The 11,447-nt window shown below is 41.2% G+C and overlaps 1 protein-coding gene across 3 annotated transcripts in view; it reads left to right on the top strand.

The window, feature by feature from the left end:
• The first annotated feature begins 546 nt into the window (after positions 1-546).
• LOC139120297 (probable G-protein coupled receptor No9) overlaps positions 547-11,447 on the top strand; it is a 58,718-nt gene continuing 47,817 nt past the window's right edge. The window contains exon 1 of one of the 3 annotated variants that reach the window (XM_070684620.1): positions 547-751. The gene's annotated coding sequence lies outside the window, so the exon portion shown is untranslated. The remainder of the gene's footprint in view (positions 752-11,447) is intronic. The other 2 variants (XM_070684621.1, XM_070684622.1) reach the window with 2 other exon arrangements.

The raw sequence follows: 11,447 nt of genomic DNA, 5'->3' as shown, positions 1-11,447 counted from the left end.
CTGGCCGGAAGAATCGCTCTCTATGAAAAATACATTTCTGATCATGAGCCGATCAATAGGCAACAAGGCCGAAGATCTCATCTGCTCGAATTTCCACCATTTCCCCAGGTGACAACGACGGCGCTCGATCGAATCCCGCGAACACACGCTCTCTGGAGATGTTTGATTCTAAGACACTTGCAAAATGTCGTTTGAGTTTTCGATTCGACATGAAGGTGGTTTCGCACCGTGATAGAACGTTTGCGCGTAAGCAACTTCTTGATAGGCCCATCGCAACCGTGACATCCATACCGTCCAATGATACGTATGTCACCCATACATGAAAATGCACGCTTCCAGCATCTGTAATACAGCAATAAACGTCTTGAACACGACACGTTTCGATTAAAGATCTTAATTGAGTGAACACTTGGGCCAGGTAACAGGAATGTGCGAGTTTTGTGGGGAGCATTTTCAAAGGGAGGCGCATTTGCATGGTGGATACGATAGGATGTTCGCTGTCCGTCGTATTTGAATATATAATGTTTCATCCACTGATGCTTGTCGTAATCTGTGTGAGCCGTGAATGACTGGAAGAAAATCTTCGGTCGCTGGCACGCCGTTATCGCAGGCAGATCTCAGCGGAGCGGCAGGACCGACATCGACAAACGGGGGCTGCCTAAATAAATGAATGAGAAAGCAATCGCATGACAGTGTTTGCTGAAGCGAAGGACACGACTGCTGGAAACGGCAGAGGAGACAACTTGTACAGGTAAGCCCTGCCATTCCACGTATCTTCGTACACGACCCATTAGAAATCCGGATTTAATCAACAGATGCCATCACTCGATAGGGCGAGCACTTGGAGTCATAACACTTTACTTTGCAAATGTGCCGCTCCGCTATCAAGCAACTCCGCTATCAACCAAATCCTTCATGCAGATGTGTCAAGCCAACGGTACGAAAATGTCAGTACGCACAGATGCAGAGTAGGGACTCGGTGACGCATCGGTGTCTCGGCGCCACCTTTTCGCCAATGCCGGAGTGCATCGTCTAATCAATAGCGGACGCACGAGCGATGCACTTACACTTTTCCCACTTCAGCCAATCGAGTTACTGCCGCGTGTCGCAAAGTTAGCCTTGAACAGCGCGATGGAAATGAACTTAATAGCGCATGGAAGAGCAGCGGAGAATATGAATTAGCAACACGCCCAATCAACCAAAACTGTTTAAAATACAGAAGTTACACCACGCGCAAAACCTGATAAGTTTGTATACATTTCAAAAACGTTTGTACATGTTGATTGGGTGTCAGGTTTTGACTTGCAATACTTTCCCTTACGGTAGCGTCAAACCAAACAACAGAAAAAAAAAGCACAAACATTCCTAATTGCTGGGAACGTCTGCTTCGGAGCCCCACGGCGATCTGAGGAGGAGTTTATGGTCTCTGCCCGCTCTTTCATTATCGTTTACGGTATTACCGACTGTCCGTGCTTTTTGACAACGCGATTTATGTGCCGGACAGATAAAGAAAGAAAACAACTGGATCAAGTATTTCGTTCATTTGCCCTTCAGGCAAGTCACTGAACGACCCTCCAGAGAAGAAGAGAAACAGGAAAGCCCTAGAACCGGTCATCTCTTAAATACTAGTCACCTGGTCAAAGGTTAGCGATTATACCAGTTCTCCTATTACCACTACAGCATTGGCTCAAACCACGAGTAATCGAGAGCCAACCCGATCGCGTGGTGTGCCCATTAACATGGTATTCAAATTTGCTTTCAAAAATATACATTTGCTCTTTGTTCCGGTAAAACACTGAATCACTTCTTTTTATGGACCCCGAACATGTAAAAATATATGGAGAAAGCTGGGACCGAAAAACTTAGTGCCTGTAATATTCGCGGACATTTTTGAAATGTGCAGAACTCTTTCGAGTCAGCGCCCTAGGGTATGGTGGCTCTCACAAATCAACATTACGGGAGTCACTCGCTTCTTGTCCTTTTCTTACCATGTTTAACTCGTCAAAACACTTACTACAAAATTGGACCAATTTTATGTGTTAAAAAACGTATGGCCATGTTGTGCGATGTTATTCAGGAAGTTGGCCACGATTACAAGCATCATAGAGTCGCCTCTGCGCATTAACAGGTGGGATTTTCGATCACGACTGTTGACTAACAAGCTTTTTTATAGATAGACGTCTACGAGTATGTAGTAAACATCCCTTTTTGAGGCGGGTCAGACGAACTAGTTTGATCTTTCATGAAAAATTCACCCATGTTTATGGCGCAATTAGCAATAATTCCCGTTCATTAGAGTTTCTATAATGACAGACTTATATGTACCTATCACTCGCCTGGCTTTAATTATTCACGCGGGTTGTGATTGGGCTGTGGGGATCACAAGCTTTTAAATTTTAAATACCAGCTGGTGCCACCGCCATGGTAACCGCGAACTAATATGATTAAACGTATAAAGAAGAGGAATTTGCGTCACCGAAGCAGAATACTACCTGATGCACGCGATGTGTAACCGAGAACTCATACAAGTGCCTTTCTCTCAATAATGGGGAGGTTAAGGAGAGTTCGACCTTTGACACCCGAGTTTCACAATGTAATTGAAACTCGAGTATGGCAAGGTAGCGTGGATAATTAAAAAACACGCTTGAAAAACGGAATGCATTGCGTACATGTATGCCCACACTCCTCCCACAGTCCGCTTGGTTTTGGAAAGTGCACAAACCCGACGACGAAATCATGATTTTAACTTCCCGAAACGTAATAAAGGGTTGAAGTAGGGTGTTGAAAGTTAAAACTGCTTACAGGCTTGTTAACGATAACATTTCGAAACAAAGTTGAACGGGAATCGAGCATCACACGGTTTCCACGTAGTAACCATGGCATACAGTAACGTCAAGTGCAACTTTGCGCGTGCATACTACAATGAATTTGTTTGCCATGCACGTATTTTAACCGATAGGTTACCGCCGAACGACAGAACGAATGGTTTCGAAGCAGTGACTGCCGATAGGGCGAACCTGGTGGCTTATTAGAGAGGTTTGAAAAAACCGCGAGGGGCGACATTGACTTAGAAATGTGTCGTGAAACAGTCGGCGTGTTAGTATTTTGAATTTGATCAATAGAGCTGGGGTAGTATAAAGTGAGATTTATTCACAGAGGGCTATTTCACCGTTATGAGAAGACTCGATCACTGGCAAGCTGTTGAGAAAGACCTATACCCTTCTCCGTGTTTGCGATTGAATTTCCGATAGGCTTGCAACATTTCAACACACACTTTAAAAATAACAACAGGTAAGACAAAACAACCACAAAAACATACATACTTAAAAACACAAACAGAAAAGTCGGTCATTGCATTAAACAGTCGCAGACACATATTCCAACTTTATTTGTCATGAGAGAAAGTTCCGGACATTAATGAAAGTAGACACTTAATAAACGAAGACCTCCGCAAGGCAATTTCACACTTCGACAAATTTTGCAGGGCAATGAATATCATTAGCAAGGGCCGAAAGGTTTACAGTGAGCGCGTCAGTTGACTGCGGAGTCATTTTCAGAATAATATGACTCAGATTAACCGAATATTAAGACAAATCGGGCCTGAATTTGCCATCCACAACGCCCAACTCGTTCCGCGGTAATGAAATTCGGAAATGTTGGTTGAAGATAAGCGTCATGCAAAGTGCACAGTGTCGCTGCTATTGACTTCACGGCAACTCCCGTGCGTGGTCCTAAAAAGCGACCTGGTGATACACACTTTTAACAACACCATTGCCAGATCTTGTTTCAACATGTGATTGAACTTCGACAAAAGCGTCGATGCTGTTGCGGAAAGCAGTAAAATGTGAGCAGATGATAAAACTTCAGTTGCTGTACTGACAGAAATGAGATTCGATTGTAAAACGATCCGAATAACGAGTACCATGATCACATCCTTAATAGAGTGTCTCATTCTTTTCGCTTTAATGGCAAATTTGTGGAGTATTATAGTTTTCACGGGGCTCACGCAATCTGAATATACATGCACAGTACGTTCATGCACGTCAGACTCTGTACTTGTTCACACCTGTGTGTCACATTCTTGTCGGTTTCATGGTTATGGCTGTCGATGGGGCGATCACAAAAAGGTAAATTGTTCAAGTGTGCACGTGTGTCCGAGATAGATTTATCGTTCAAAACACTTTGTAACACCATGTACCTGCAGGTTCTTGTGAAATGTTTTCTTTCCATTTTGGATTGCATCGTAAAACATCACTACAACGTTGAAAACGGTGATGAATTGCTGGTGAGCGTGGAAAGAGGATTGCGCCTATACATAGTATACGTGTGGGAGGGCGAGAGATTTGCAAATGTGAAAAGAGCATTCAATAAATATATATACTTTAGGCTACTGTGGAAGTACCAGCAGAATATTTCTTTGTAATTTTTCTCTTTGTGATCAATTGCAACTGTGATGACTCAGCAAAAATTAAATAGAGAAAATCCAAAGTACATGAGCGTGTATTATATATTAGGCGATATGTTTGGTGTCTGTTCAAAAAATTCAAGAACTGATTATCTTTGGCATGCAGGTGTGCTGAGATTTCTCGTGATAAGTGTAGCGCGACGTGTCTTCTGTTTTGGCGATGCAGCGTAACGGCGGTTTGTTTTGACGTTCACAATGGAATGACAACCAAATAATCTTCCATTGTCCTGTCACAGCGCACGGCTCTGACTCAGCATTGCTCAGCTTGACAGCAAATAGGGTGAATTGAGCTCAGAGCAGAAGAGCATTCCTTGGCGCGTATTTCACTGTTTTAAAGATAAGTTTTGGTCCTTCGTAAAAGACAATGACACCTGTGCGCAGGGACATATCAATTGACTTTGTTATTAAGGTAGTATGCGCCTCGAAAGTGAAAGAATTTGCTCAAACTTTCCTAAATGAAACTTTCAGCCATTGTCTTACAAAAGCCCTCATAAAAGTATCAGGCGTCACCATGCAAAGTTTGGAACTAGCGATACAAATTACTTAACATTTTGCGATATTTGAAATTCAAAATGGCCGCCCTCCCTGTGTTAACTCTTTGGAGTAAAAATAAAATTGACGATTTTCAAAAAAACGAAGCCAGTGAAAGTTTTTTCTTTCTCCATGACAACCACAAGTGATAGATCAGAAAAGAGTTATAAATATTGGAGGATCCGAATGTCTGTCCCCGAGGCGCGTTCTACCTTAAATGCGTTTGAAAAAAGGCTGTCGAGTGTCAGCTAACATAGTCAATATTTCACATAAAACCGGGGATTGAAGGATCAGGCTTGATTAGGAGTATATCCAAAGACGGGCAGATATATTTTTACTACCGAGTTAAACGCCAAAACGGCATTTTGTCGCTTCGACGGCGAATAGCTTTTCAAATAACCTAAACGTTTACAGGAAGATTTGGCTATCGCCCTTACAATAGCTTTAATCACACGCAAGAGGGAGTTCATTTCTGCCTCTAATGGCATACACGACCGAGATATGTTTAATTATACAGAAGATTACAACGTTGAACTCCGCGCCATCGTCGTAAATGTCATTTCATGTTTTTTTTCATTGTGTCAGTTGAATATCAAACGATTCTTCGCTCAGCCGTGATTAATGAACCGTGTAAGACCTCCTGCAGAATGTTTGTAATAAAAAAGTACAAGTGTTGACTGTCACGCCACCGGAACATTTTACCCCCAGAAAGTAATTGTGTTCGATACTCACACAGCGGACCAATCAGCGGTATTCAACTTTGAAGTGATATTCAGGTATATGAAAGAGGGGAGCAAATTTCCAGATAATTTATTAAATGAAAGCTTTGAAATTCCTTAATCATGGTACACCCAAATTACAACAGAAAAAGGGGCAGCCTCTTCACAGTGTTGAATTGTCTGTCTTTGAAAGAACTGTGCATTATTCACAACCGATGGTGAGCTTGTTAATTCATCAACGTAAAATATACACTAAAATGCCATAACATAGGCACTGTATGCCGTTTAATTTCATCATGCTTTTCTTTATCTGCTAATTTCCCAGGAAACAATCTACAAGATTAAATGGTCATTGTATTTCGACTCCTATGTCACTATTCAATGTTTTCAGAGAACGGCAATGACAAATGTTCCAAATATTGCGTGTGCACGTGCACGACGTCTCATAGGATGCCCGTCACTTCCTGCCCACATGTCGGTGTTTTCACCGATGACAAATGACCCGCCTAGGGCGAGTAGCGCGTCCTTGCCATTGGCAGTGAACACCTACTGATGCCCGGCACCGGGCGAACGAACTCGAATTGACGCAATCTCAGACACAAATTATCTCCGCGTCTCTTTTACGAAGCACTTCAAAGTAATGGGCCACGCGGTCGGCGAACTCCATCTCTGTGTCTGAAGTATCATGGTCATCTTAGTTGTGCAGTTGATTCGGGTTTTTTTCAATCACATTATCTAACGACATGATCTCAAGCCAAAGGAAGACATTTTCTTTTCATTAGTGTAACTCTCCCATCATGAGCGCAGAGGTCGAATCGAATTTTGTATTTGACCATCACACTTTATCAAAAAAAGCAATTAAGACATCGTAAAGCCATTTATTCCACTCCAAGGCTAAATACTACAGCGAAATAAAGTTCATCGATTATGCGCATGCGTCCAATTGTATTGAAAAAAAAAACAAAAATATTTTATGAGGAACTTTAGTGGGTGAGTTTAGTGGGTTAATTACAAAGTCACGTTGTATTGTACGCATATGCATATAGAAACTAGGAACGGATACTTTTATTGTTTTATTCTTTTTTTTAATATTTATGAGAGTAATTGATTATGTGCGACGTTCCCGCCATTACGTTTATTTATAAATGTGATTAGTAAATGCCGAAGATATGAATGTATTCCTTGAATTTAAATAAAAGGGAGATGTAGCAACATTTAGCAACTTTTCATACAACTCTAGTTCATTGTCAAGCGTCAGGACTGTATTGGGTATTCTGACACAAGAGGAAATACAGATATTCGATTTGTAATCAGTGAGCTCTGAGTTCGCAAAGTAAATATCGGTAAAATAATATATATCCGTTGAAAGTTAACGTAGAAACCAGGACTTGGAGATTAAAGCTCTCAACGTTAATGCTGCACTGTAGCATCTTCAGACGATTATTATGGCTGTATCATGCGTTTCGGGGTCGAATTTTTCGGACTCTCAAGATATCTCATTATGGTCTAAAACTGGTGTGGACTCATTTTGAATCTACTTTTAGAAAATTAAGTTTCAACCATCTTATTCTGGTTTTTTTGTTGTTTTTTTTTTGAATTGAAAATGCGATCATAATTTCCTATTGGGTTATCGCAGAGATTGGTGGCATTTTGAATTTTAAATATCGGTAAAATAATTTGATTCTCTTGCTCTAAAAGTTGCAAGGCGAGCACTGATTTTTATTCTTAATTACGAAAGAGATAGTTTGGACTTTCCCTTTGTATCGTTTGTGCAGAAGTTTAAAACCTTCATTTTCTAGGTCTACTTTACCCTAACTCGAACCATTGGTCTGCTGCGGCTTAGATGATCACGTGATCATCATAGGTCTGATTTTCTGATTTTGTCACCTGTTCTATCAGAGAAGATTTTGACACCTCTCATGCTCAGTGCGCTTCCGGCTTTGTTCTTATCTTCGACCGGATTGAAAAAAGTACGCTGTGAACATTTTCAGCGGCAGCATTCAGACTTTATACTTTGCTTTGTAAGGGACGTCAAGTTGAGTCTTGCACAGAGTTGGCTGCAACAACGTCCGGCAGTTCCCATGAATTTATTCTGTATTATCCCGTTGTGATGCCAACAACAGAGTGAAAATGACGTCATCAGGATATTCACATCGACGCACAAATCGTAACTTCTTGCTGATTCCCAACCGTATTAAACAAAGTGAGGAGCACCCCTCCCCCAATCCCCCAAATGTTCTTCAGATCAATTGCCTGACCTAATGGTGTTATACGGTCGTGTCAAGATGAAACGGGGATAATGGAGTGATGTAGCGCCCCTGCTCGATACGTTGACTTTGTGCACAACAACCCTCCAGTGTTAAATTTCATGGTTCCCAGTGCAAGCGTACACTATTTCTCACAAACTCTTTCATCTAATGGACTTTCTTCGCTCCAATTTTCCCCGCGAATGTCAGAATGCTAGTAATTGCCATCAATTGGGCGCCATTAGAACCCATCGCCTGCACATAATGCACGTATTCTTGAAAATTCGCACATCTCACGCACGGTTTCAATGTTGGAAAAGGTACAGTTCATAATCTTCGCTGTTTTTTTAGAGTTGTACCGAAAATCATTTGCTGATAGATGTCGTCAACAAGCCATTTCAATCAACGACTGTCACATCGGTTTTTTCCTAACGGCGTTTGTAATTGACTTATTAACCGAAAACCGAAAATCCCGATTACACCATCACATTTCACAGTGCTTCCTTTGCGTGGACGGTTTTGAATTTTCATATTCCTTGATATATTGTCGATGATTACATCGCTTTAGAACATTTTCTTCTCAACACCTCTTGAAGATGAGGGAATCAATCTGGTGATGTGTAACAAATAATTATGTAGGTACATTATTTATTGGCGCGCCACTCGCTGTGTCTTCTACTGTCACGACTATCTTAATATTCCAAATCGATGCCTCTCTCTCTTTCTCTCTATGACTATCTGGGGCTACGCACATACATTAGCGTGACAGTTTTTGTCAATAACCGTGTTTAGTAAAAAACACGGGAGGGGTAATATTGGCCAGTGGGCAAATCTCTCCGCGATTTATATCTGTCTTCCCGTCCCCAATTCTCATATGTTTTGGAGGAACGAGAGCGTCTCCATGCTGATGTAAGTGTCGAGGCCATAATTTGCCTAAAACTGGTTACAGATTTCCGCAATCTTTAAAAAGCAACAATTCCTTTCAGTTTCTTATTATTCGAAACGACCGCAATTTTAAAACTTGGCCGAGCTTTGTCTTCGTTCGTACGAAAAATCGTGCCGGATTTCGACGATTTAGGACAAGTGACACATATCGTGTTGTTAAATTAAGCCCCAGTTTGACCCAATATATATATTTGCCCAGGGCATGTTGCAGACATGTTGTGTTTCAATATTCAGAGCGATTCGAAGCTGAAACTGACACTGATCCCCGGAGCGTGCTTTTAAATTCTGATATTGACGTGTCGTGTACAGAGAATTCTTTTAAAATCATATAAATGTAGTACCATGACAACAAGGATACGCTTGTATTAATGCATGTTCGTTTTCACGGTATGTGACGCGACGAACATTATGTCTGACTGTAGGAAAACGCTCAGCTTTCCAAAAAATATTCTCGATCGATCATGAGGCTTGTAAACTATCCAGGAAAGCTCTGTAAATGTGACACTGAGGGGCAGGATCTACTGTTCTATAAGCGGAGACATGTCACATTTCTTTAATTTGAACCATCAAGTTCAGTAAACTAGACTAGAAATCCGGTCATGGTTCTAACCAGGCCCGACATTCATCTTGGAGCATAGTACAAACAAAACTTGGCCCTGAACACGCTGCTTTGTGAAACTGCCTTCTCTCCGGAGAGAGCCTATGAATACGTTTATTTGTTTGGCCGAGGAAAACATGTTTTAATGAAATTTGACGAGTGTGGGAGCTGCTGTTCCGTGATGTTATTTCAGCTAATGGAAAGCAATTAATTTATGAACATACTGCAGCGACGTCTCGCCAGAAGCGGCACGATGTCGAAATGAATGTTCAGCAGTTTCCGCTTGCCATTAAAGGGACAGTTGTGTCGTAAATCTGACAGTTATCTCTCGTATCCAATGGAATAAAAAAAAATTGTCGGCGTTTTATGGCTTGCAATCGCAGTAAATTTAGAGGCTACTCAGTGAAGCGGCTTAAACTGTTTCAATATTGGAATTTTATGCACTGTTGGTGATTATCCAACATGTTGTAAAATCAATGAAAGGTCGGTCGGTAATTCATTTCTCAAAACTACGATTTGCACTACAGGAACACAGAAGCACTATTATTATTATTATTATTATTATTATTATTATTATTATTATTATTTACTGTCATTACTGCTGCCAATGACTCAATAAAAATCTGAGAAGTCAAATGGCCAATAAAAATATGAAGTATTGTGAAACGCTGTACTACATACACTTTCAACTTGCAGAGCGTGTGGATGGTTCGCTTTTGATTGGCTTGTACAGTTCCCCGCGAATGAAACTTGTTGTCGTACGCACCTCGAAGCCGAAATACTAAACAATTGTTCAGCCTTTCCTCATGGGAACGTGCAAAGATTCTCCTACCATATCAAGAATAAAAATCAGGGGTCATCGAGCAAATTTTGGTTCTAGAGAAACAAAGTGCCCAACGTTTATGCCGATATTTGAAATCCAAAATGGCCACCATCTGTATCACTTCGTTAACTCCATGGGGAAAATATGGTTTTCAATTTTCAGTAACTTACTCCTATGTAACTTTTGAAAAATTTGTCCGAGACAGAATATCTGTACTCAAAGCGCACTCTACCTTAAACGGAATATACATGTAAAGAACAATAACCTGTCAAATTCGATATTACATTTTAAATAAAAGTGCATCATTGAAACGTCTTGTCTCGTATTCAAGATTTAAAATTTTGGAGTCAAGGCTCTTTCTAAATGTATCAATTTTTAAGTTGTCGGGTTTTAGCTTGATTGTTAGGAACTATGTGTTACAGTATCGAAGTACTCCTGAATATGATCTGTTATTATTTATAGGATTTCCCTTCTTTTTAAAAACTAGGTATAAAAAGAACCAGCTGTGTCCTGGGCAGCTGGTCGCTTCACATAAAACAAACCCAGCCTCCATAATTACAGTGTGCCATTTGTGCGATTGAAATACCTTGCCTCGTGCTGCAGCAGGCCTGATGGCCCGCGCTTCTCCTCCGCCATTCGAATCTTAAGTGCAAGTGTTATCTTGGGAGATGCGAGGTGATTCGCGTAAGCCGTTATGCCAACAGATTGTATATATACTTTTGCCATAAAGATTCATCGTAGCGACAGCTGGATCCGTATAGCGACGTCGAGATGCCCTCCCGGGACGAACCGCGACCCCGATGTGGTTGACTTAACTAAACGCGTTCTTATGGGAGCACGATGTAATCTATGCGTAGCTTATGGGTGGAGAATTCAATTTACGCTCGATCGTAATTCATTCCGCACCGAGGGCCTTCAAACTTCCATATTACATAAAAATAATCTAGAGTACCGCGAGGCTGAAAATCTCAGAGTGTTTGTCAGTTAAGTGGACGCTTCATCAGCCATCGTAAAAAGGATCTTCCAGGCGAGACGAAGAAATAAACGCTAACGACGACTGCTGTCCCTATGACATACTGAGAGGCTCTCACTCCGGTATTCAGAATATGTGACCTATGAC

The sequence above is a fragment of the Ptychodera flava genome, chromosome 20 (genome assembly GCF_041260155.1).
Source record: "Ptychodera flava strain L36383 chromosome 20, AS_Pfla_20210202, whole genome shotgun sequence".
NCBI lineage: Eukaryota > Metazoa > Hemichordata > Enteropneusta > Ptychoderidae > Ptychodera > Ptychodera flava.
This window is presented reverse-complemented; position numbering and strand designations above follow the sequence as displayed.